General features: G+C 46.7%; 1 long non-coding RNA gene across 1 annotated transcript in view; it reads right to left on the bottom strand.

The window, feature by feature from the left end:
* Positions 1–11,085: 11,085 nt before the first annotated feature.
* LOC133540360 (uncharacterized) overlaps positions 11,086–27,037 on the bottom strand; it is a 33,444-nt gene continuing 17,492 nt past the window's right edge. Inside the window, exons 4-11 of the long non-coding RNA XR_009803610.1 lie at positions 19,918–19,953; positions 19,796–19,835; positions 19,213–19,245; positions 19,004–19,149; positions 18,881–18,935; positions 17,395–17,566; positions 11,638–11,781; positions 11,086–11,222 (exon numbers count right to left, since the gene is read on the bottom strand). This is a non-coding gene — a long non-coding RNA (uncharacterized LOC133540360). The remainder of the gene's footprint in view (positions 11,223–11,637; positions 11,782–17,394; positions 17,567–18,880; positions 18,936–19,003; positions 19,150–19,212; positions 19,246–19,795; positions 19,836–19,917; positions 19,954–27,037) is intronic.

The raw sequence follows: 27,037 nt of genomic DNA, 5'->3' as shown, positions 1-27,037 counted from the left end.
TAGACACATCACAACTGTAGGATTAGTTTGGAGAAGTCAAACATCGACGCTGCAGTGTTGAGCTGGAGCCCCGCCCACTGCAGACCTCCCTATATATTCTCCTCCTGCTCAAAACGGCACAGAACTCTCCAGCAGTCGAATGGAGCACATCCTGCTGTAGAGACAAATAGAGAAGCCGTAAGTCTCGGGGATTAGAAGTGCCCCACCTACTAGGGAATTAGAAGTGTCCCAGTAGGCATAGACTTTGCAGTGAAAAAGATGATTACGTCCTGCAATCAGTGCAAAGCCAGCCTGAAGAGGTCAAGAGACCGAAACGCGTCGCTGGATGGCAGGGCCAGTCATGCCCGTCACTAATTTGGCTGTATGTGTCTGACGCAGCATGCGCATCTTTCAGGGTCTTCGGGGGGTTCCGGGGTTGGTGTGGGCGTCGCCCGGGCGGGCTGCAGACGGACTGTGCATTCCCCTTCCCCCAATCCTAACCCTAACCCGAATCCTAACCAAGCCTGTGCCTCCAGTCCGTCTGGGTGGCGTCCCATCATTCGTGGGCCTTCTGGGGACTTTGTTGTGGTGTGTGTGTTGTTGGGGGGCCACAAGTTGAGTACCGAAACTTGTTTTAGACACAACAATTAACAGGAGTCGGAGAAACATCAAAGCAAACATTTTAATGCTTTCAAAAAACACCATAATACTTACCTGTGTGTTTGTCCACGTTGTGATGCACATTGTATGTCGAGTAGACACATCACAACTGTAGGATTAGTTTGGAGAAGTCAAACATCGACGCTGCAGTGTTGAGCTGGAGCCCCGCCCACTGCAGACCTCCCTATATATTCTCCTCCTGCTCAAAACGGCACAGAACTCTCCAGCAGTCGAATGGAGCACATCCTGCTGTAGAGACAAATAGAGAAGCCGTAAGTCTCGGGGATTAGAAGTGCCCCACCTACTAGGGAATTAGAAGTGTCCCAGTAGGCATAGACTTTGCAGTGAAAAAGATGATTACGTCCTGCAATCAGTGCAAAGCCAGCCTGAAGAGGTCAAGAGACCGAAACGCGTCGCTGGATGGCAGGGCCAGTCATGCCCGTCACTAATTTGGCTGTATGTGTCTGACGCAGCATGCGCATCTTTCAGGGTCTTCGGGGGGTTCCGGGGTTGGTGTGGGCGTCGCCCGGGCGGGCTGCAGACGGACTGTGCATTCCCCTTCCCCCAATCCTAACCCTAACCCGAATCCTAACCAAGCCTGTGCCTCCAGTCCGTCTGGGTGGCGTCCCATCATTCGTGGGCCTTCTGGGGACTTTGTTGTGGTGTGTGTGTTGTTGGGGGGCCACAAGTTGAGTACCGAAACTTGTTTTAGACACAACAATTAACAGGAGTCGGAGAAACATCAAAGCAAACATTTTAATGCTTTCAAAAAACACCATAATACTTACCTGTGTGTTTGTCCACGTTGTGATGCACATTGTATGTCGAGTAGACACATCACAACTGTAGGATTAGTTTGGAGAAGTCAAACATCGACGCTGCAGTGTTGAGCTGGAGCCCCGCCCACTGCAGACCTCCCTATATATTCTCCTCCTGCTCAAAACGGCACAGAACTCTCCAGCAGTCGAATGGAGCACATCCTGCTGTAGAGACAAATAGAGAAGCCGTAAGTCTCGGGGATTAGAAGTGCCCCACCTACTAGGGAATTAGAAGTGTCCCAGTAGGCATAGACTTTGCAGTGAAAAAGATGATTACGTCCTGCAATCAGTGCAAAGCCAGCCTGAAGAGGTCAAGAGACCGAAACGCGTCGCTGGATGGCAGGGCCAGTCATGCCCGTCACTAATTTGGCTGTATGTGTCTGACGCAGCATGCGCATCTTTCAGGGTCTTCGGGGGGTTCCGGGGTTGGTGTGGGCGTCGCCCGGGCGGGCTGCAGACGGACTGTGCATTCCCCTTCCCCCAATCCTAACCCTAACCCGAATCCTAACCAAGCCTGTGCCTCCAGTCCGTCTGGGTGGCGTCCCATCATTCGTGGGCCTTCTGGGGACTTTGTTGTGGTGTGTGTGTTGTTGGGGGGCCACAAGTTGAGTACCGAAACTTGTTTTAGACACAACAATTAACAGGAGTCGGAGAAACATCAAAGCAAACATTTTAATGCTTTCAAAAAACACCATAATACTTACCTGTGTGTTTGTCCACGTTGTGATGCACATTGTATGTCGAGTAGACACATCACAACTGTAGGATTAGTTTGGAGAAGTCAAACATCGACGCTGCAGTGTTGAGCTGGAGCCCCGCCCACTGCAGACCTCCCTATATATTCTCCTCCTGCTCAAAACGGCACAGAACTCTCCAGCAGTCGAATGGAGCACATCCTGCTGTAGAGACAAATAGAGAAGCCGTAAGTCTCGGGGATTAGAAGTGCCCCACCTACTAGGGAATTAGAAGTGTCCCAGTAGGCATAGACTTTGCAGTGAAAAAGATGATTACGTCCTGCAATCAGTGCAAAGCCAGCCTGAAGAGGTCAAGAGACCGAAACGCGTCGCTGGATGGCAGGGCCAGTCATGCCCGTCACTAATTTGGCTGTATGTGTCTGACGCAGCATGCGCATCTTTCAGGGTCTTCGGGGGGTTCCGGGGTTGGTGTGGGCGTCGCCCGGGCGGGCTGCAGACGGACTGTGCATTCCCCTTCCCCCAATCCTAACCCTAACCCGAATCCTAACCAAGCCTGTGCCTCCAGTCCGTCTGGGTGGCGTCCCATCATTCGTGGGCCTTCTGGGGACTTTGTTGTGGTGTGTGTGTTGTTGGGGGGCCACAAGTTGAGTACCGAAACTTGTTTTAGACACAACAATTAACAGGAGTCGGAGAAACATCAAAGCAAACATTTTAATGCTTTCAAAAAACACCATAATACTTACCTGTGTGTTTGTCCACGTTGTGATGCACATTGTATGTCGAGTAGACACATCACAACTGTAGGATTAGTTTGGAGAAGTCAAACATCGACGCTGCAGTGTTGAGCTGGAGCCCCGCCCACTGCAGACCTCCCTATATATTCTCCTCCTGCTCAAAACGGCACAGAACTCTCCAGCAGTCGAATGGAGCACATCCTGCTGTAGAGACAAATAGAGAAGCCGTAAGTCTCGGGGATTAGAAGTGCCCCACCTACTAGGGAATTAGAAGTGTCCCAGTAGGCATAGACTTTGCAGTGAAAAAGATGATTACGTCCTGCAATCAGTGCAAAGCCAGCCTGAAGAGGTCAAGAGACCGAAACGCGTCGCTGGATGGCAGGGCCAGTCATGCCCGTCACTAATTTGGCTGTATGTGTCTGACGCAGCATGCGCATCTTTCAGGGTCTTCGGGGGGTTCCGGGGTTGGTGTGGGCGTCGCCCGGGCGGGCTGCAGACGGACTGTGCATTCCCCTTCCCCCAATCCTAACCCTAACCCGAATCCTAACCAAGCCTGTGCCTCCAGTCCGTCTGGGTGGCGTCCCATCATTCGTGGGCCTTCTGGGGACTTTGTTGTGGTGTGTGTGTTGTTGGGGGGCCACAAGTTGAGTACCGAAACTTGTTTTAGACACAACAATTAACAGGAGTCGGAGAAACATCAAAGCAAACATTTTAATGCTTTCAAAAAACACCATAATACTTACCTGTGTGTTTGTCCACGTTGTGATGCACATTGTATGTCGAGTAGACACATCACAACTGTAGGATTAGTTTGGAGAAGTCAAACATCGACGCTGCAGTGTTGAGCTGGAGCCCCGCCCACTGCAGACCTCCCTATATATTCTCCTCCTGCTCAAAACGGCACAGAACTCTCCAGCAGTCGAATGGAGCACATCCTGCTGTAGAGACAAATAGAGAAGCCGTAAGTCTCGGGGATTAGAAGTGCCCCACCTACTAGGGAATTAGAAGTGTCCCAGTAGGCATAGACTTTGCAGTGAAAAAGATGATTACGTCCTGCAATCAGTGCAAAGCCAGCCTGAAGAGGTCAAGAGACCGAAACGCGTCGCTGGATGGCAGGGCCAGTCATGCCCGTCACTAATTTGGCTGTATGTGTCTGACGCAGCATGCGCATCTTTCAGGGTCTTCGGGGGGTTCCGGGGTTGGTGTGGGCGTCGCCCGGGCGGGCTGCAGACGGACTGTGCATTCCCCTTCCCCCAATCCTAACCCTAACCCGAATCCTAACCAAGCCTGTGCCTCCAGTCCGTCTGGGTGGCGTCCCATCATTCGTGGGCCTTCTGGGGACTTTGTTGTGGTGTGTGTGTTGTTGGGGGGCCACAAGTTGAGTACCGAAACTTGTTTTAGACACAACAATTAACAGGAGTCGGAGAAACATCAAAGCAAACATTTTAATGCTTTCAAAAAACACCATAATACTTACCTGTGTGTTTGTCCACGTTGTGATGCACATTGTATGTCGAGTAGACACATCACAACTGTAGGATTAGTTTGGAGAAGTCAAACATCGACGCTGCAGTGTTGAGCTGGAGCCCCGCCCACTGCAGACCTCCCTATATATTCTCCTCCTGCTCAAAACGGCACAGAACTCTCCAGCAGTCGAATGGAGCACATCCTGCTGTAGAGACAAATAGAGAAGCCGTAAGTCTCGGGGATTAGAAGTGCCCCACCTACTAGGGAATTAGAAGTGTCCCAGTAGGCATAGACTTTGCAGTGAAAAAGATGATTACGTCCTGCAATCAGTGCAAAGCCAGCCTGAAGAGGTCAAGAGACCGAAACGCGTCGCTGGATGGCAGGGCCAGTCATGCCCGTCACTAATTTGGCTGTATGTGTCTGACGCAGCATGCGCATCTTTCAGGGTCTTCGGGGGGTTCCGGGGTTGGTGTGGGCGTCGCCCGGGCGGGCTGCAGACGGACTGTGCATTCCCCTTCCCCCAATCCTAACCCTAACCCGAATCCTAACCAAGCCTGTGCCTCCAGTCCGTCTGGGTGGCGTCCCATCATTCGTGGGCCTTCTGGGGACTTTGTTGTGGTGTGTGTGTTGTTGGGGGGCCACAAGTTGAGTACCGAAACTTGTTTTAGACACAACAATTAACAGGAGTCGGAGAAACATCAAAGCAAACATTTTAATGCTTTCAAAAAACACCATAATACTTACCTGTGTGTTTGTCCACGTTGTGATGCACATTGTATGTCGAGTAGACACATCACAACTGTAGGATTAGTTTGGAGAAGTCAAACATCGACGCTGCAGTGTTGAGCTGGAGCCCCGCCCACTGCAGACCTCCCTATATATTCTCCTCCTGCTCAAAACGGCACAGAACTCTCCAGCAGTCGAATGGAGCACATCCTGCTGTAGAGACAAATAGAGAAGCCGTAAGTCTCGGGGATTAGAAGTGCCCCACCTACTAGGGAATTAGAAGTGTCCCAGTAGGCATAGACTTTGCAGTGAAAAAGATGATTACGTCCTGCAATCAGTGCAAAGCCAGCCTGAAGAGGTCAAGAGACCGAAACGCGTCGCTGGATGGCAGGGCCAGTCATGCCCGTCACTAATTTGGCTGTATGTGTCTGACGCAGCATGCGCATCTTTCAGGGTCTTCGGGGGGTTCCGGGGTTGGTGTGGGCGTCGCCCGGGCGGGCTGCAGACGGACTGTGCATTCCCCTTCCCCCAATCCTAACCCTAACCCGAATCCTAACCAAGCCTGTGCCTCCAGTCCGTCTGGGTGGCGTCCCATCATTCGTGGGCCTTCTGGGGACTTTGTTGTGGTGTGTGTGTTGTTGGGGGGCCACAAGTTGAGTACCGAAACTTGTTTTAGACACAACAATTAACAGGAGTCGGAGAAACATCAAAGCAAACATTTTAATGCTTTCAAAAAACACCATAATACTTACCTGTGTGTTTGTCCACGTTGTGATGCACATTGTATGTCGAGTAGACACATCACAACTGTAGGATTAGTTTGGAGAAGTCAAACATCGACGCTGCAGTGTTGAGCTGGAGCCCCGCCCACTGCAGACCTCCCTATATATTCTCCTCCTGCTCAAAACGGCACAGAACTCTCCAGCAGTCGAATGGAGCACATCCTGCTGTAGAGACAAATAGAGAAGCCGTAAGTCTCGGGGATTAGAAGTGCCCCACCTACTAGGGAATTAGAAGTGTCCCAGTAGGCATAGACTTTGCAGTGAAAAAGATGATTACGTCCTGCAATCAGTGCAAAGCCAGCCTGAAGAGGTCAAGAGACCGAAACGCGTCGCTGGATGGCAGGGCCAGTCATGCCCGTCACTAATTTGGCTGTATGTGTCTGACGCAGCATGCGCATCTTTCAGGGTCTTCGGGGGGTTCCGGGGTTGGTGTGGGCGTCGCCCGGGCGGGCTGCAGACGGACTGTGCATTCCCCTTCCCCCAATCCTAACCCTAACCCGAATCCTAACCAAGCCTGTGCCTCCAGTCCGTCTGGGTGGCGTCCCATCATTCGTGGGCCTTCTGGGGACTTTGTTGTGGTGTGTGTGTTGTTGGGGGGCCACAAGTTGAGTACCGAAACTTGTTTTAGACACAACAATTAACAGGAGTCGGAGAAACATCAAAGCAAACATTTTAATGCTTTCAAAAAACACCATAATACTTACCTGTGTGTTTGTCCACGTTGTGATGCACATTGTATGTCGAGTAGACACATCACAACTGTAGGATTAGTTTGGAGAAGTCAAACATCGACGCTGCAGTGTTGAGCTGGAGCCCCGCCCACTGCAGACCTCCCTATATATTCTCCTCCTGCTCAAAACGGCACAGAACTCTCCAGCAGTCGAATGGAGCACATCCTGCTGTAGAGACAAATAGAGAAGCCGTAAGTCTCGGGGATTAGAAGTGCCCCACCTACTAGGGAATTAGAAGTGTCCCAGTAGGCATAGACTTTGCAGTGAAAAAGATGATTACGTCCTGCAATCAGTGCAAAGCCAGCCTGAAGAGGTCAAGAGACCGAAACGCGTCGCTGGATGGCAGGGCCAGTCATGCCCGTCACTAATTTGGCTGTATGTGTCTGACGCAGCATGCGCATCTTTCAGGGTCTTCGGGGGGTTCCGGGGTTGGTGTGGGCGTCGCCCGGGCGGGCTGCAGACGGACTGTGCATTCCCCTTCCCCCAATCCTAACCCTAACCCGAATCCTAACCAAGCCTGTGCCTCCAGTCCGTCTGGGTGGCGTCCCATCATTCGTGGGCCTTCTGGGGACTTTGTTGTGGTGTGTGTGTTGTTGGGGGGCCACAAGTTGAGTACCGAAACTTGTTTTAGACACAACAATTAACAGGAGTCGGAGAAACATCAAAGCAAACATTTTAATGCTTTCAAAAAACACCATAATACTTACCTGTGTGTTTGTCCACGTTGTGATGCACATTGTATGTCGAGTAGACACATCACAACTGTAGGATTAGTTTGGAGAAGTCAAACATCGACGCTGCAGTGTTGAGCTGGAGCCCCGCCCACTGCAGACCTCCCTATATATTCTCCTCCTGCTCAAAACGGCACAGAACTCTCCAGCAGTCGAATGGAGCACATCCTGCTGTAGAGACAAATAGAGAAGCCGTAAGTCTCGGGGATTAGAAGTGCCCCACCTACTAGGGAATTAGAAGTGTCCCAGTAGGCATAGACTTTGCAGTGAAAAAGATGATTACGTCCTGCAATCAGTGCAAAGCCAGCCTGAAGAGGTCAAGAGACCGAAACGCGTCGCTGGATGGCAGGGCCAGTCATGCCCGTCACTAATTTGGCTGTATGTGTCTGACGCAGCATGCGCATCTTTCAGGGTCTTCGGGGGGTTCCGGGGTTGGTGTGGGCGTCGCCCGGGCGGGCTGCAGACGGACTGTGCATTCCCCTTCCCCCAATCCTAACCCTAACCCGAATCCTAACCAAGCCTGTGCCTCCAGTCCGTCTGGGTGGCGTCCCATCATTCGTGGGCCTTCTGGGGACTTTGTTGTGGTGTGTGTGTTGTTGGGGGGCCACAAGTTGAGTACCGAAACTTGTTTTAGACACAACAATTAACAGGAGTCGGAGAAACATCAAAGCAAACATTTTAATGCTTTCAAAAAACACCATAATACTTACCTGTGTGTTTGTCCACGTTGTGATGCACATTGTATGTCGAGTAGACACATCACAACTGTAGGATTAGTTTGGAGAAGTCAAACATCGACGCTGCAGTGTTGAGCTGGAGCCCCGCCCACTGCAGACCTCCCTATATATTCTCCTCCTGCTCAAAACGGCACAGAACTCTCCAGCAGTCGAATGGAGCACATCCTGCTGTAGAGACAAATAGAGAAGCCGTAAGTCTCGGGGATTAGAAGTGCCCCACCTACTAGGGAATTAGAAGTGTCCCAGTAGGCATAGACTTTGCAGTGAAAAAGATGATTACGTCCTGCAATCAGTGCAAAGCCAGCCTGAAGAGGTCAAGAGACCGAAACGCGTCGCTGGATGGCAGGGCCAGTCATGCCCGTCACTAATTTGGCTGTATGTGTCTGACGCAGCATGCGCATCTTTCAGGGTCTTCGGGGGGTTCCGGGGTTGGTGTGGGCGTCGCCCGGGCGGGCTGCAGACGGACTGTGCATTCCCCTTCCCCCAATCCTAACCCTAACCCGAATCCTAACCAAGCCTGTGCCTCCAGTCCGTCTGGGTGGCGTCCCATCATTCGTGGGCCTTCTGGGGACTTTGTTGTGGTGTGTGTGTTGTTGGGGGGCCACAAGTTGAGTACCGAAACTTGTTTTAGACACAACAATTAACAGGAGTCGGAGAAACATCAAAGCAAACATTTTAATGCTTTCAAAAAACACCATAATACTTACCTGTGTGTTTGTCCACGTTGTGATGCACATTGTATGTCGAGTAGACACATCACAACTGTAGGATTAGTTTGGAGAAGTCAAACATCGACGCTGCAGTGTTGAGCTGGAGCCCCGCCCACTGCAGACCTCCCTATATATTCTCCTCCTGCTCAAAACGGCACAGAACTCTCCAGCAGTCGAATGGAGCACATCCTGCTGTAGAGACAAATAGAGAAGCCGTAAGTCTCGGGGATTAGAAGTGCCCCACCTACTAGGGAATTAGAAGTGTCCCAGTAGGCATAGACTTTGCAGTGAAAAAGATGATTACGTCCTGCAATCAGTGCAAAGCCAGCCTGAAGAGGTCAAGAGACCGAAACGCGTCGCTGGATGGCAGGGCCAGTCATGCCCGTCACTAATTTGGCTGTATGTGTCTGACGCAGCATGCGCATCTTTCAGGGTCTTCGGGGGGTTCCGGGGTTGGTGTGGGCGTCGCCCGGGCGGGCTGCAGACGGACTGTGCATTCCCCTTCCCCCAATCCTAACCCTAACCCGAATCCTAACCAAGCCTGTGCCTCCAGTCCGTCTGGGTGGCGTCCCATCATTCGTGGGCCTTCTGGGGACTTTGTTGTGGTGTGTGTGTTGTTGGGGGGCCACAAGTTGAGTACCGAAACTTGTTTTAGACACAACAATTAACAGGAGTCGGAGAAACATCAAAGCAAACATTTTAATGCTTTCAAAAAACACCATAATACTTACCTGTGTGTTTGTCCACGTTGTGATGCACATTGTATGTCGAGTAGACACATCACAACTGTAGGATTAGTTTGGAGAAGTCAAACATCGACGCTGCAGTGTTGAGCTGGAGCCCCGCCCACTGCAGACCTCCCTATATATTCTCCTCCTGCTCAAAACGGCACAGAACTCTCCAGCAGTCGAATGGAGCACATCCTGCTGTAGAGACAAATAGAGAAGCCGTAAGTCTCGGGGATTAGAAGTGCCCCACCTACTAGGGAATTAGAAGTGTCCCAGTAGGCATAGACTTTGCAGTGAAAAAGATGATTACGTCCTGCAATCAGTGCAAAGCCAGCCTGAAGAGGTCAAGAGACCGAAACGCGTCGCTGGATGGCAGGGCCAGTCATGCCCGTCACTAATTTGGCTGTATGTGTCTGACGCAGCATGCGCATCTTTCAGGGTCTTCGGGGGGTTCCGGGGTTGGTGTGGGCGTCGCCCGGGCGGGCTGCAGACGGACTGTGCATTCCCCTTCCCCCAATCCTAACCCTAACCCGAATCCTAACCAAGCCTGTGCCTCCAGTCCGTCTGGGTGGCGTCCCATCATTCGTGGGCCTTCTGGGGACTTTGTTGTGGTGTGTGTGTTGTTGGGGGGCCACAAGTTGAGTACCGAAACTTGTTTTAGACACAACAATTAACAGGAGTCGGAGAAACATCAAAGCAAACATTTTAATGCTTTCAAAAAACACCATAATACTTACCTGTGTGTTTGTCCACGTTGTGATGCACATTGTATGTCGAGTAGACACATCACAACTGTAGGATTAGTTTGGAGAAGTCAAACATCGACGCTGCAGTGTTGAGCTGGAGCCCCGCCCACTGCAGACCTCCCTATATATTCTCCTCCTGCTCAAAACGGCACAGAACTCTCCAGCAGTCGAATGGAGCACATCCTGCTGTAGAGACAAATAGAGAAGCCGTAAGTCTCGGGGATTAGAAGTGCCCCACCTACTAGGGAATTAGAAGTGTCCCAGTAGGCATAGACTTTGCAGTGAAAAAGATGATTACGTCCTGCAATCAGTGCAAAGCCAGCCTGAAGAGGTCAAGAGACCGAAACGCGTCGCTGGATGGCAGGGCCAGTCATGCCCGTCACTAATTTGGCTGTATGTGTCTGACGCAGCATGCGCATCTTTCAGGGTCTTCGGGGGGTTCCGGGGTTGGTGTGGGCGTCGCCCGGGCGGGCTGCAGACGGACTGTGCATTCCCCTTCCCCCAATCCTAACCCTAACCCGAATCCTAACCCTAACCCTAACCCTAACCCTAACCCTAACCCTCTCCTTCTCTTTATACCTAACCCTAACTCCTAACTCTAACCCTAACCCCAACCCCAACCCCAACCCCAACCCCAACCCTAACCCTAACCCTAACCCTAACCCTAACCCTAACCAGTGCCTCCAGTCCGTCTTTGGGTGGCGTTCTGCCGGTCGTGGGGCTTCCTGGGGACTCTGTTTGCGAGGGACGTGAGTGCAAGTGGCACCATGTCAGTGTGGTGAGGAGCTCAAACACATTACAGGAGTTGAGGCACAAAAGAACAACCATATTTACATTGTCTTGCGTGGTTGGGCTGAGGGGTCCGTTGTGACACTGCAGGGGAACCGAAGCTCCACCCCTGTAGAGCTCTCATAAATAAGTCCTCCTCCTACTCCACCGGCTCATTCGCTCTCCAGCTGTCGATGAGGGGACATCCAGCTGTGAAGACAAGTAAGAAGCCGTGTGTTAGAGAACAGCCAACCTGATGAGGTCTGAGGGACCGAAACGCGTCGTTGGACAGCCAAAAACATTTGGCCGTGTTTGCCACCACACTGCACACCCAGGAGTTTGGCGTTGTACGCCTTCGGGGTTCTCGGGGGGTTCTGCGACTGGTGTGGGCGTCGCCCGGGCGGGCTGCAGACGGACCGAGCACACCCTTACCCCAACCCTAATCCTAACCCCAAACCTAACCCGCCAGTGCCTCCAGTCCGTCTTTGGGTGGCGTTCTGCCGGTCGTGGGGCTTCCTGGGGACTCTGTTTGCGAGGGACGTGAGTGCAAGTGGCACCATGTCAGTGTGGTGAGGAGCTCAAACACATTACAGGAGTTGAGGCACAAAAGAACAACCATATTTACATTGTCTTGCGTGGTTGGGCTGAGGGGTCCGTTGTGACACTGCAGGGGAACCGAAGCTCCACCCCTGTAGAGCTCTCATAAATAAGTCCTCCTCCTACTCCACCGGCTCATTCGCTCTCCAGCTGTCGATGAGGGGACATCCAGCTGTGAAGACAAGTAAGAAGCCGTGTGTTAGAGAACAGCCAACCTGATGAGGTCTGAGGGACCGAAACGCGTCGTTGGACAGCCAAAAACATTTGGCCGTGTTTGCCACCACACTGCACACCCAGGAGTTTGGCGTTGTACGCCTTCGGGGTTCTCGGGGGGTTCTGCGACTGGTGTGGGCGTCGCCCGGGCGGGCTGCAGACGGACCGAGCACACCCTTACCCCAACCCTAATCCTAACCCCAAACCTAACCCTTCGGGGTTCTCGGGGGGTTCTGCGACTGGTGTGGGCGTCGCCCGGGCGGGCTGCAGACGGACCGAGCACACCCTTACCCCAACCCTAATCCTAACCCCAAACCCAAACCTAACCCTAACCCTAACCCTAACCCTAAATGATCAGGCCTGCTTTCAGCAATTCTCACCTACAGGCTCTGATCACAATTAATGCCAATAATTGGGCAGGCGCAACAATTGACGTTTTAAAGAGGCATTATAACCATCTACTACAAATTGAGAAGGATTGTCTAACTCCTATAATTGACCACAATTGGAGTTCCTCTCTTTTTGTTGCCTCAAATTGGGCCAGAAGCAAACTGGGCACAAAGCTGTCTTTTGACACTGTGCGACAAGCTGAGATCCACATCGCCTCGCTTGTCCCACCTGACACCGACGTGGCCAGACGAGCAGCACTTCCAGGACCAGCCGATGACGTCAGAGCGGCCGCTTCATCCACTTCAGCCCGGAAACCTCAGGCCCAGGCGGAGATTTGCGGCTTGTTCCCTCCTCCAACCTGCTCGGCAACAACGGTCCCGACGACTTCACTACGGTCCGGCTCACGTGTATCATCCTGCCCCCCTCCTGCGACGACTCATGACAGGCAAGGGCGATCCTGCAGAGGACGCGATGATGACCGGAGACCATGGATCGCCGGACTCGAGACGCCCCAGGAAAAGATGAGGACAGCGGTGGAACGCCCTCCTGCCTGCAGGCGCCTCGGGAAGCAGGGGATTATCCGACTGACAGCTGACAGCTCCCGGCCTCCTGATGACAGCTCGTCTCTGTTCAGCACCTCTGATCCAGCCAGAGGCACCAGCTCCGCACCTTTGAGCTCCTCCATCATCACGCTGACAGCTTGGCTCCAACATTGGGCCGACAGGTGTCCTAATATGGTGGTCCCAGTTTCACGTGGCGGCGACATGGCTGATGTCGGGCTGTCGCTTCGGAGGTCCTCTGAGTCTCCTGCGGCGGGCGTGACGTCACCCTGACGGGGGGTCAATGGACTGTGCCCCTCCCCCTTCCCCTCTTTTATTTCTTTCTCTCTTTCTATCTCCTTTCGCTCACATCTCCCCCACAACTTAATCCTAACCCTAACCCCAACCACAAACCTAACCCTTAGGGTTGGGGTAAGGAGTTGGGGTTGGGGTTAGGGTTGGGGTTAGGGTTGGGTTTAGGGTTGGAGGTGGGGTTAGGGTTAGGATTGGGGTTAGGGTTGGGGTAAGGAGTTGGGGTTTGGGGTTAGGGTTGGGGATAGGGTTGGGTTTGTGGTTGGGGTTGGGGTTAGGGTTGGGGTTAGAGGGTAGGTCTTAACTATAGAAAGAAAGTCTGTTAGGGTTGGGGTTAGAGGGTAGGTTTTAAGCATAGAAAGACAGTCGGTTAGAGTTGGGGTTAGGATTGGGGTTAGGGTTGGGGTAAGGATTAGGGTTAGGGTTAGAGGGTAGGTTTTAGGCATAGAGAGAAAGTCGGTTAGGGTTGGGGTTAGAGGGTAGGTTTTAGGCATAGAAAGACAGTCGGTTAGGGTTAGGGTTAGGGTTGGGGTAAGGGTTAGGGTTAAGGTTAGGTTTTAGGCATAGAAAGACAGTCGGTTGGGGTTGGGGTAAGGATTTGGGTTGGGGTTTGGGGTTGGGGTTAGGGTTGGGTTAGAGGGTAGGTCTTAGGCATAGAAAGCAAGTCGGTTAGGGTTGGGGTTAGAGGGTAGGTTTTAGGCATAGAAAGACAGTCGGTTAGGGTTAGGGTTGGGGTAAGGGTTAGGGTTAAGGTTAGGTTTTAGGCATCGAAAGACAATCGGTTGGGGTAAGGGTTGGGGTTGGGGTTGGGGTAAGGATTTGGGTTGGGGTTTGGGGTTGGGGTTAGAGGGTAGGTCTTAGGCATAGAAAGACAGTCGGTTAGGGTTAGGGTAAGGATTTGGGTTAGGGTAAGGGTTGGGGTTAGAGTTGGGGTAAGGAGTTGGGGTTAGGGTTAGGATTGGGGTTAGGGTTGGGGTAAGGGTTAGGATTGGGGTTAGGGTTGGGGTAAGGAGTTGGGGTTTGGGGTTAGGGTTGGGGATAGGGTTGGGTTTGTGGTTGGGGTTGGGGTTAGGGTTGGGGTTAGAGGGTAGGTCTTAACTATAGAAAGAAAGTCTGTTAGGGTTGGGGTTAGAGGGTAGGTTTTAGGCATAGAAAGACAGTCGGTTAGGATTGGGGTTAGGGTTGGGGTAAGGATTAGGGTTAGGGTTAGAGGGTAGGTCTTAGGCATAGAAAGAAAGTCGGTTAGGGTTGGGGTTAGAGGGTAGGTTTTAGGCATAGAAAGACAGTCGTTAGGGTTAGGGTTGGGGTAAGGGTTAGGGTTAAGGTTAGGTTTTAGGCATAGAAAGACAGTCGGTTGGGGTAAGGGTTGGGGTTGGGGTAAGGATTTGGGTTGGGGTTTGGGGTTGGGGTTAGGGTTGGGGTTAGAGGGTAGGTCTTAGGCATAGAAAGACAGTCGGTTAGGGTTAGGGTAAGGATTTGGTTTAGGGTAAGGGTTGGGGTTAGGGTTGGGGTAAGGAGTTGGGGTTAGGGTTGGGGTTAGGGTTAGGATTGGGGTTAGGGTTGGGGTAAGGAGTTGGGGTTGGGGTTAGGGTTGGGTTTAGGGTTGGGGTTAGGGTTAGGATTGGGGTTAGGGTTGGGGTAAGGAGTTGGGGTTTGGGGTTAGGGTTGGGGATAGGGTTGGGTTTGTGGTTGGGGTTGGGGTTAGGGTTGGGGTTAGAGGGTAGGTCTTAACTATAGAAAGAAAGTCTGTTAGGGTTGGGGTTAGAGGGTAGGTTTTAGGCATAGAAAGACAGTCGGTTAGAGTTGGGGTTAGGATTGGGGTTGGGGTTGGGGTAAGGGTTAGAGGGTAGGTTTTAGGCATAGAAAGAAAGTCGGTTAGGGTTGGGGTTAGAGGGTAGGTTTTAGGCATAGAAAGGCAGTTGGTTAGGGTTAGGGTTAGGGTTGGGGTAAGGGTTAGGGTTAAGGTTAGGTTTTAGGCATAGAAAGACAGTCGGTTGGGGTAAGGGTTGGGGTTGGGGTAAGGATTTGGGTTGGGGTTTCGGGTTGGGGTTAGGGTTGGGGTTAGAGGGTAGGTCTTAGGCATAGGAAGACAGTCGGTTAGGGTTGGGGTAAGGATTTGGGTTAGGGTAAGGGTTGGGGTTAGGGTTGGGGTTAGGGTTAGGGGTTAGGGCTGGGGTTAGGATTAGGGTTGGGGTCTGGGTTAGGGTTGGGGTTAGAGGGTAGGTCTTAACTATAGAAAGAAAGTCTGTTAGGGTTGGGGTTAGAGGGTAGGTTTTAGGCATAGAAAGACAGTCGGTTAGGGTTGGGGTTAGGATTGGGGTTAGGGTTGGGGTAAGGATTAGGGTTAGAGGGTAGGTCTTAGGCATAGAAAGAAAGTCGGTTAGGGTTGGGGTTGGAGGGTAGGTTTTAGGCATAGAAAGACAGTCGGTTAGGGTTAGGGTTGGGGTAAGGATTTGGGTTAAGGTTAGGTTTTAGGCATAGAAAGACAGTCGGTTGGGGAAAGGATTTGGGTTGGGGTTTGGGGTTGGGGTTAGAGGGTAGATCTTAGGCATAGAAAGACAGTCGGTTAGGGTTAGGGTAAGGGTTGGGGTTAGGGTTGGGGTAAGGAGTTGGGGTTTGGGGTTAGGGTTGGGGTTAGGGTTAGAGTTGGGGTTTGGGGTTAGGGTTAGGGTTGGGGTTAGGGTTGGGGTAAGGAGTTGGGGTTTGGGGTTAGGGTTGGGGTTGGGGTTGGGGTTAGGGTTGGGGTCTGGGTTAGGGTTGGGGTTAGAGGGTAGGTCTTAGGCATAGAAAGAAAGTCGGTTAGGGTTGGGGTTGGAGGGTAGGTTTTAGGCATAGAAAGACAGTCGGTTAGGGTTAGGGTTGGGGTAAGGATTTGGGTTAAGGTTAGGTTTTAGGCATAGAAAGACAGTCGGTTGGGGAAAGGATTTGGGTTGGGGTTTGGGGTTGGGGTTAGGGTTGGGGTTAGAGGGTAGATCTTAGGCATAGAAAGACAGTCGGTTAGGGTTAGGGTAAGGGTTGGGGTTAGGGTTGGGGTACGGAGTTGGGGTTTGGGGTTAGGGTTGGGGTTAGGGTTAGAGTTGGGGTTTGGGGTTAGGGTTAGGGTTGGGGTTAGGTTTGTGGTTGGGGTAAGGAGTTGGGGTTTGGGGTTAGGGTTGGGGTTAGGGTTAGGGTTGGGGTTAGGGTTAGGGTTGGGGTCTGGGTTAGGGTTGGGGTCTGGGTTAGGGTTGGGGTTAGAGGGTAGGTCTTAACTATAGAAAGAAAGTCTGTTAGGGTTGGTGTTAGAGGGTAGGTTTTAGGCATAGAAAGACAGTCGGTTAGGGTTAGGGTTAGGATTGGGGTTAGGGTTGGGGTAAGGATTTAGGGTTGGATTTAAAGAGAAAGAGAGAAAGGTAGGATTTAGGCATAGAAAGAAAGTCGGTTAGGGTTGGGTTTAGGATTGGGGTCAGGGGGTAGGTTTTAGGCAAAGAAAGACAGTCGGTTAGGGTTGGGGTTTGGATTGGGGTCATGGGGTAGGTTTTAGGCATAGAAAGACAGTCGGTTAGGGTAAGGATTTGGGTTAGGGTAAGGGTTAGGTTTTAGGCATAGACAGACAGTCGGTTAGGGTTAGGGTTGGGGTAAGGGTAAGGATTTGGGTTAGGTTAAGGGTTGGGTTAGGGTAAGGTTAGGGTTGGGGTTAGGGTTAGGGTTGGGGTTGGGGTTGTGGTTGGGATTAGAGGGTTAGGGTTAGGGTTAGGATTCGGGTTAGGGTTAGGGTTGGTTAGGGTTAGGGTTAGGGTTGGGGTTGTGGTTGTGGTTGGGATTGGGGTTGGGGTTAGAGGGTAGGTCTTTGACATAGAAAGACAGTCGGTTAGGGTTGGGGTAAGGGTAAGGATTTAGGGTTAGATTTAAAGAGAAAGAGAGACGGGTAGGATTCAGGCATAGAAAGAAAGTCGGTTAGGGTTGGGGTTAGAGGGTAGGTTTTAGGCATAGAAAAGACAGTCAGTTGGGGTTGGGGTTAGGATTGGGGTTAGGGTTGGGGTAAGGATTTAGGGTTAGATTTAAAGAGAAAGCGAGATGGGTAGCATTTAGGCATAGAAAGAAAGTCGTTTAGGGTTGGGGTTATGGTTAGGGTTAAAGGGTAGGTTTTAGGCATAGAAAGACAGTCGGTTAGGGTTGGGGTTAGGGTTAACCCTCTAACCCTAACCCCAATTCGTTGTACGTTTGTATACTGACTAAAAAAAAGTGCATACATATGTACACATTGGTACAAATGTATACACATGTTTAAATATGTATATGTAAGCATATGTATACACACACATTACTGTAGATGAAACTAAACATGTCCCTACCTTTAAGACATGTGTTTCCAATCCGTCTGTCAGCTCCCATCGTTCCAGGAATTCTTCGGGAACCAGGCAAATCATGTGGTCCTTGTGGAACCATTAATCACGGAGGACCAGAATAGCCGGTTGTTCAACAGCACAGCCCTTTTAGTGCTCACTGCTACTGCTGCCAGCCTCTCTGTCACAAAAAAGAGATTCATTTAGGAACTGTATAATGTAGAGATTAAAAATATACCATGCATACATCTTATACACCAGGGGGCACCAACCTTTTTGAAACCAAGGGTTACTTCTTGAGTACTGATTTATGCGAAAGCCTACCAGTTTGTTACACACTTAAATAAATTGCCAAAAATAGCCAATTTGCTACATTTACCTTTAGCTCTATGTTATTATTAATAATAAATATTATGTGGAAAAACTGATCTTAATGATTTAGGATTAGGGTTAAGGTTAGCTAGCCACTAACATTTTTTAACAAATCATGAATTACTTTGCACCATGTTTGTACAAATAATAACTCACGTAAAATATAAAAGTCAACTCTCATCATGTCACACTTTGAACTGGACACCAAATCTGATATCTGTTTCTTTGTCAGTTAGTGGGAAGCCTGGCATGGCATTCTGTTAACTAGTGTGTTGTACTCTGCTGTGTAACTAGAAACTGCAACTCTGAGTGAGTCTTGCAGATGTGCATCAGTGAGGCTTGTTCTGTGTTTCTTCTTGATGAAGTTCATGTCAGAAAAGGCTGATTCACAAAGATAAGTGGAACCAAACAGGCTTGCAACCTTCATAGTTGCTGCACATACACCACTGTACTTTTCTGTGTGAACAAAGCACCAAAAGTTTGGTGCAGCCTGGTGGGCTTAACATTTTAAATTTTCAGGAAAGAAGAGGAATGAATTTAAAAGGTAAAAAGGTATATGTGTTTAAAAATACTAAAATCATTTTCAAGAATGTATTTTTTCTCTTAAATTGTCTTTCTGAAAGTTATAAGAAGCAAAGTAAAAAGACAGGGTCTTTAAAATATTTTCTTGGATTTTCTAATTAAATTTTAGTTTTGTCTCTCTTAGAATTAAAAATGTCGAGCAAAGCGAGAGTTGGGGTTAACCCTAACCCTGATAGTACATAAAAATAATTTAAAAAATAGAGGCAGCTCACTGGTAAGTGCTGCTATTTGAGCTATTTTTAGAACAGGCCAGCGGGCTACTCATCTGGTCCTTACGTGTTAGGGTTAGGGTTAGGGTGTCCGCGTTGGTGACCCCTGTTATACACAATAACTTATTCCTTCCTATAAAACACTAACCCTAACCTCTCCACCACATCTTCACACATCTTCCAACATTTTCGGTTTTGATTTGATTTTGGCTAACTGTCATTTTAAATTTTGACATATTGAACTGAAACTTTACATATGTAATAGAGTTTTTGTTTACAATAACAAGCAATTGATTATTTTTTGGGAGGGAAATTAGAGTGGTAAAGCTCACCTTGCAACATTCTTTATACCACATCAATAATATGCTGGTCAGATATACCTTGTCCCTGAAGAGAAGAACAACATTGTGTAAAAGTGACAACCATTACATTTCACAAACAGTGAGTGGACTCACCGGTGGACCCTCAATACCCGGCCTGCCATGCACACCGCTCATGCCGTTCAACCCCCGAGGACCAGGCAGTCCAGGGGGTCCTACATCACCTGGCTTCCCAGAGTCTCCATGTTGGACCATTATGTCCAAGGTCTCCTCACTCTGTGCTGCAAACACATACAAGTGCATGAAGTGTATATTTACTTAACACATGATCATACACAACTCACCTGTCCTTTAGTGCCAGATTCTCCAGACATACCCTGTCACACCCAAACAATCATGAGATACTGATTTTAAAAATTGCAAGTTCTTGTCCTTTAGATTTGTTTTCCTCCGTTCAGTAAGCACAGCACCCAGAAACATTTGTGTTTCTACATGTAAGGTTCAACTACGAAAATGTTTGAATGCAGCGTTGAAAGATTGTCAAACAATAGTTTGTACAAAAACATGCAGAATGAGGGTTCCTACAAGTGGCAGGGCAAAAATACTGAAACACAATGACTCACTTTAATAAAAAAAAATGTTTTAAAGTACTGTTAATGTATAATCTATGCAAGATTCCTTTCTGCTCAGCTATTCATTAAAACGAAACAAGGGATGTCCAAAACTTTACCACAAAGGGCCGCACACTTAAAAGTTAACGAATGTAGGGGCCATTTTGGTTTTTAAAACCTTAAGGTCTTTCCTTGATTGTTAAAAGTCTTAGGGACCCAAAATGGGTCTCAGTCAAATAGTATATTATTTGTCTTTGCTTTCAATATTTAAATATCAACAGGTCAACTTCAGAAAGTTCAAAATGACTGGTCTTACTTTTCCCCTTTCTCACCAGCTAGCCCCTCCACGTCGGAGTCTACCTTCAAGCAGAAAACAGAATATTTGTTAGTGTTTCATATTGAAGGCTCCAATCATTCACAAACAAAAGTGATACTCACAATGTCTCCTTTGGGTCCACCTCTTCTTTGGAAGCCCTTTGAATGAGGAGACAAACATACATGTATAACATGGAGTTAAAAATATCCCGTAAATACATCTTGTACATGATAACTAATTCCACTACCTTCTATAAAACACTACCTTTAGAAGAAAGTGTAAGTATTGATGTACTACAGTACAAGGATAGAAACACTTATATAATTTTGAACTTTAGGGGAAATAGTGAGTATTGATGGACAGAAACACTTATATACTATCTTTACAAAAAAAACTATGTATTGATGTACAGGGACAGAAATACTTAGTTTACTGTTATATTTAGAATAAAGTGTACTACAGTACAAGGACAGAATCACTTGTATAGTATATTATCTTTAGAAGAAAATGTATGTATTGATGTACTGAAATACTTGTATAGTATACTACCTTTAGGAGAAAGTACATGACAAGGATAGAAACACTTACAGTTGTGATCAAAATTATTCAACGCCCACACAATTTTGGTGTTTTAGCAAGTTGGACATTTATTCCGTATTTTATTTATAGTCATATCAAATAAAGATGCATTAAGTAGACAAATGCAAATTGAATTACAACATTATATGTTGTAACATACCAAACAGTGTCATTTCTCTTAATATTTCAGTGACAAAATTATTCAACCCCTTGAAGATCATAACTCTTAAGAACATAATTTGAATAAGATATTTTCAATCAGGTGTTGAAAACACCTGTAGATGTGATTAGAAGCATAAAGAGCAAAATTAAACTGATTGAAAAAGACTGTGACGCTCAGCTTCTTGTAGTGGGTCAATGGTGTATTTGCAACATGGTGAAGTCCAGGGAGTAGTCAAAGAAGTCAAGAAAGGAGGTCATTTCTCTTCATAAGAAAGGATATGGATATAAGAAAATAGCAAAGACATTACACATTCCAAGAGACACAGTTGGGAGCATAATTTGCAAGTTTAAAGCTAAAGACACAGTGGAAACACTACCTGGGCGTGGTAGAAAGAGGATGCTGTGTGCAACTGCTGTCCGGTATTTGGAGCATACAGTGGTGAAAAACCCCCGGGTAACAGCTGAGGAACTACAACAGGACATTGCAGAGGGGGGAACGCAGGTTTCGTCCCAGACAATAAGGTGCGCACTACGAGATGAAGGCCTCCATGCCCGAACTCCCAGGTGCACACCACTTCTGACTACCAGGCACAAGAAAAATAGACTCCAGTATGCCAAAAATCATCTGGAGAACCCCCAAAGTTTTTGGGAAACTGTTCTATGGAGTGATGAGACAAAACTGGAACTCTTTGGGCCTATGAATCAAGGTTATGTCTGGAGGAGAAAAAATGAAGCTTACAAAGAGAAGAACACCTTGCCTACTGTTAAGCATGGTGGGGGGTCAATCATGCTCTGGGGGTGTTTCTCTGCCTCAGGTACCGGGAATCTCCAGCGCGTTCAAGGCATTATGAATTCTATTTCCTAGCAGGATATATTAGCTGCAAATGTCATGAAGTCAGTGAGGAAGCTGAGGCTTGGGAGACGTTGGACCTTCCAACAGGACAAGGATCCCAAGCAACCTCCAAATCAACATCAGAGTGGTTGCAGAAGAAGGGCTGGAAGACTCTGGAGTGGCCTTCACAGTCACCAGACCTAAATCCTCTAGAAAAGCTGTGGTGGGACTTGAAGAAGGCAGTTGCAGCACGCAAGCCCAAGAATATGAATGAACTGGAGGCCTTTGCCCAAGAGGAATGGGCTAAAATACCTGTAGATGCTTGCAAGAAGCTTGTGTCCGGTTATGTATCACGTTTGAAGGATGTCATTACTGCCAAAGGCTGTTCTACTAAGTACTAAAGATGCATGTAACCAGGGGGTTGAATCATTTTGTCAATGAGATATTAAGAAAAATGTCCTTTTTTGGTATTTTGTAAAATACAGTGTTACAATTTAAGTTGCATTTGTCTATTTGATACATCTTTATTTGATATGACTATAAACAAAATAAGGAATAAATGTCCAACTTGTTAAAACACCTAAATTGTGTGGGGGTTGAATAATTTTGATCACAACTGTATATGCTATCAATAGAAGTCAGTTCAAGTAATGGTGTGCTACAAATACAAGGAGAGAAAGACTTGGATCATTTACTATCTTTAGAATAAGTGTAAGTATTGATGTACTACAGTCCAAGGATAGAAACACTTATACAGTGCCCTCCAAAAGTATTGGAACAGTGAGGCCAGTTCCTTTATTTTTGTTGTAGACTGAAAACATTTGGGTTTGACATCAAAAGATGAATATAAGACAAGAGATCAACATTTTAGCTTTCATTTCCAAGTATTTACATCTGGATCTGATACACAACTTATAAGATAATATTATTTGTAATGGAACACAACACTTTTAGGTGAATAAAACTATTGGAACTGTTACGGCTACTCTGTCGTTCCAAAAAGTTTCGAAAAAACTAAAATAAAGATAGCCGAGTAGCCTTGAAGAGAAGGTTTAATACTCACTAAATTCCTTAAGCACTCGCGGAGATATTTCTAGATTCAAAATGTTGATTATTTATTTTCACAAACAAAAAATATTCTTTGTGGTTGACTTTCTACATAACCAAAATAACTTATTTCGTGGTAAAAAAAACTATTTCACTCCTCACTCCATCATGACAGACAGACAAAGGGAGCGCCCAGCTGTCCTGTCTTCTTAATCATGGGAGGAGGAAGTGGATAAGGGTTGAATCAATCTTTTCGTTATGTGACTGTGTTTTGAATTGTGAGCAGTCAATCAGAGCATGTTTGCCATTAAAATACTACATAAAGGGATGATACCACTGGGTGTGGTTTGAGCAGGTTGCAGTGGAACAGAGTATTTTACAGCGCTTCCTGCTGACTCTGTATTCACAGCTACTGAAGTAGCAAAGCTGCTGTTTATGCCTCTAATTGGTTTTAGTCCACTTGTGCTTTTTGGAAGAGGCCTTTTTGTTATTTGGTCCTGAATGTCTCCAAACAATGGATCCAAAAGCATCTTGGCATGCATTTCTAGAAAATACACAAAATTGTTGAATCTGATTCTCCTGCCAGTCCTCTATTGTGTCTCATAAGCTGTGCTTTGCCACTTTTCTCTGAGTTTGTAGGGTAGTTTGGATGTAATCAGCCTTAGGTTTGATGGGATATCAAGTTCCTCCAAATGCTGTAAATCTTGCATTACATTACAGCATCCTCTCAAATACATTGCATATGCATGAAGCATTTTTCCATCCTCAGCTTTAATTGCTGTCCAATTCAAGGCTTTTTCCAAGTAACCTCCCGAAATGTTCATCTCATTTACAAAGTGTTCCTTTAAGAGGCGCCTTGCTTCATTATAGCCCCTACTGGCTTCCATGTGCAAACAGCTGCGAACCAAGTCTCTTGGCAAACCAGATGCAAACTGTTCAAAGTAGTAGAGTCGGTCTTGATGATTCTCAGTCTTGTCTTCAATCAAGTGTTCAAATGCATGGATAAAAGACTGATATGCCAGTGGGTTACCATCAAACAGACATCTCTCTAGCTGGTAGTAGAGTTTTTGCTGTGAGACAATGAGTTTTACGATTTCACTTTGTCTTTGAATAACCATTTCCAAGTTATCATGAGCAGCATTAATAACCACATTATCTTGTGCAGAGTGATTTATTATGAGTCTGATTTACACTCTGGGTCTTGTGTTTTTTAATTGCATTTTTGTTTTGAGGTTTATTTAGATCTTCTGATGTGCTGGTGTTCCTTTTAGGTAGAGGTGTGTGGAGACTTAAGATGGTTTGGTGAAGTGGGGTTTTGTGTATTACACCAAACTCTATAAAGTCCACATTGCTCGCCATAGTTTCTCTTTCATGGTGAGAATCATAATACTCAGTCATGGATTCCTGAGTCACCTCATTACTTTCATGAATTAAATCACTTTGAAGGATTTGTATTTTAGCAGTTGATGCTGCGAGATCTGCTTCCAACTCCATTTGCTCCATCTTTGCTTTAAGCTTTGTTCCCTCCAGTTGCATTTTCTCCATCTTTGCTTAAAGCTTTGTTTCCTCCAGTTGCAAGATGTGTTTTTCCTTCAGTGCAGCAGCTCGAGCCACTGTAGCAGCCTGTTACGCTTTGGCCCTTTTTAATTCTGAGGATACTGAGGAACATCTAGAGGCTTTTGATCCAGTGACAGACTTTGATTTGTGAGATAAATTTGATATGCTGTCCAGTGGTCCAACTTTTGATTGTGCAATTTCTCTTTTCCATGTTTCATGAAATAATTCACATTTATTATCCTGGGTTCATACCAGTCATAATAATCATTTTCCTTTTCCTCTCCTGATAGCAAGTTTTGCACAAAGTTGTGAGCATTTTTAAATCCATCCACAGCTCTTTTAAATACTTCAAAATCATCATTGACTTTATCAGCATTTCTAACATGAGTCATCAAAGTCTTTATTTCATTTAGCTTCCTTGTGCACGCGCCCAGTCTGCCTCTGCGCAAAGCAATGCGCGTTCTCGGCATGTGGTCGGCCTCAGCTGCCGTCTCAGGTGTGCCAGACATCATTCCAAATAATCACACTGCTCAATTTATTTTCCACTTAGTCCATTGTTTAGTTCATTCCTATATGTCCTTCCAACATGTGCATTTCACATCCACAATCTGCAACTTTCCTTTCTATAGCGTTAAAATGATTCCATACAGCGCAGCGGCGCGATCATTCATTCATTCATGACGTTCATCAGCTGATTTTACTCACGGCCCGCCGGCTGCTTGCTGTCGTCGGTGCAGAGCGATCGTGGATGGTCCTTCGGGTCTACAGTGTAGTTTGTTTACTTGTTACGGCTACTCTGTCGTTCCAAAAAGTTTCCAAAAAATTACAATAAAGATAGCCAAGTATCCTTGAGGAGGAGGTTTAATACTCACTAAATTCCTTAATAAGCACTCGGGGAGATATTTCTAGATTGAAAATGTTGATAATATATTTTCACAAACAAAAAATATTCTCCGTTGTTGACTTTCTACATAATCAAAATAACTTATTTGGTGGTAGACAAACTATTTCACTCCTCACTCCTTCAGCATGACAGACAGAGAAAGGGAACGCCCAGCTGTCCTTTCTTCTTAATCATAGGAGGAGGAAGTGGCTCACTTAATCATAATCAATCTAAAACAGCATATAATTAATCAACATCATCATTGACATTATTGGATTAGATTGTCAAAACAATTAATAAATAAATAATATAGATAGGCTCCAACAGGAACATATAAACTTAAAATACATTAAAGTGTATAGGACTTAATATTTAGTTGCAAAACTTTTGTGATGCTTTTCCAGGCTTTCTCCATAGCCTTTTTCAGTTTTGTTTGTTTTGGGGGTGGGGGGGTTACTCCTGTCAGTCTCCTCTTCAGCAGGTAAAATACATGCTCTATTGGGTTTAAGTCTGGAGACTGACTTAGCCAGTCTAAAACCTTCCACTTCTTGCCCCTGATCAACTCCTTTGTTGTTTTGGCAGTGTGTTTTGGGTCGTTATCTTGCTGCATGATGAAGGATCTCCCAATCAGTTTAGTTGCATCTTTCTTTAAATTAGAAGACTAAATGTTTCTGTAGACTTCTGAGTTCATTTTGCTGCTGCCATTATGGGTTACATCATCAATGAAGATGACGTCCCAGAAGAAGCCTTGCAAGCCCAAGCCATGACATTAGCTCTGCCGTGTTTCACATATGAGCTTGTATGTTTGGGATCATGAGCAGATCCTTTCTTTCTCCAAACTTTCGCCTTTCCATCACTTTGGAAGAAGATAATCTTTGTCTCATCAGTCCATAAAACATTTTCCCAGAATTTTTTAGGCTCATCCCTGCACCTTTTGGCCAAAATGTAGCCTGGCCTTCCAATTATTCTTGCTATCGAGTGGTTTGCATCTTCTGGTGTAATCTCTGTACTTCTGTTCATGAAGTCTTCTGCAAACAGTAGATTGTGATACCTTCACTCCTGCCCTCAGGAGGTTGTTGCTGATGTCACTAACAGTTGTTCTTTATAGCTCTTACAATGTTTCTTTCATCAACTGCTGATGTTTTCCTTGGTCCTGTTCCACGTCTGTAGCCTAGTACACCAGTGGTTTCTTTCTTCTTCAGAACATTCCAAACGGTTGTACTCACTATGGCCAATGCTTGTGCAATGGCTCTGATTGAATGTCCATCTTCTCTCAGATTCACAATTGCTTTGTTTTCACCCATAGACCCATAGACTCTCATTTTCATGTTGGCGCCAACTCTAAATGCAGTCTGCACAGGTAAAACCTATCCTACTCAATCTGAAACTGAGCTCAGACATTTAGTGCTATTTAGTGTTTGAATAATCAATGTAATTGGGAAACACCCGGGCAACAACACACACCTGTCAGTCACATGTTCCGATACTTTTGCTCTCATGAAAAATGGGTAGGTTGAACCAAAAGGTGCTATCTTCTAAGTTGTGCATCAGATCCAGATGCAAATACCTGGAAATAAAAACTAACATGTTGATCTATTGTCCCATACTCATCTTTTACTGTCAAACCCAAATGTTTTCAGTCTACAACAAAAATAAACAAATTGGACTCACTGTTCCAATACTTTTGGAGGGCACTGTATGTATAGTACCCTTAGAAGAAACTAAGTATTGATGTACTGAAACACTTACACGTTCTTCTAAAGATAGAATATTGTATAAGTATTCGTGTACTGAAATACTTCAAAGACAGTTTAAGTAATGATGTACTACAATGCATGGACAGAAATACTTATATAATCTTTAGAATAAAGTTTATGTATTGATGTTCTATAGTACAACGACATAAATACTTGGACATTGTATCTTTAGAAGAAACTAAGTATTGATTTACTGACATACTTTTACAATACACTATCTTTGGAAATAAGTGTAAGTATTTATGTACTGAAGTACATATATAGGAGAAATTGTATGTATTGATGTACTGAAATACTTATATAAAATACTATCTTAAGGGGGATGTAATATTGATGTACAACAAGGACGCAAACACTTTTGAAAAAAAAGTGTAACTACACACGTATATGCTATCTTTTGTAGTATTGGTGTACTACAGTACAAG

This window comes from Nerophis ophidion, linkage group LG22, assembly GCF_033978795.1.
Source record: "Nerophis ophidion isolate RoL-2023_Sa linkage group LG22, RoL_Noph_v1.0, whole genome shotgun sequence".
Taxonomy (NCBI): domain Eukaryota; kingdom Metazoa; phylum Chordata; class Actinopteri; order Syngnathiformes; family Syngnathidae; genus Nerophis; species Nerophis ophidion.
Note: the sequence above shows the minus strand (reverse complement) of the source record. Positions and strands in the feature narration are given on the sequence as shown.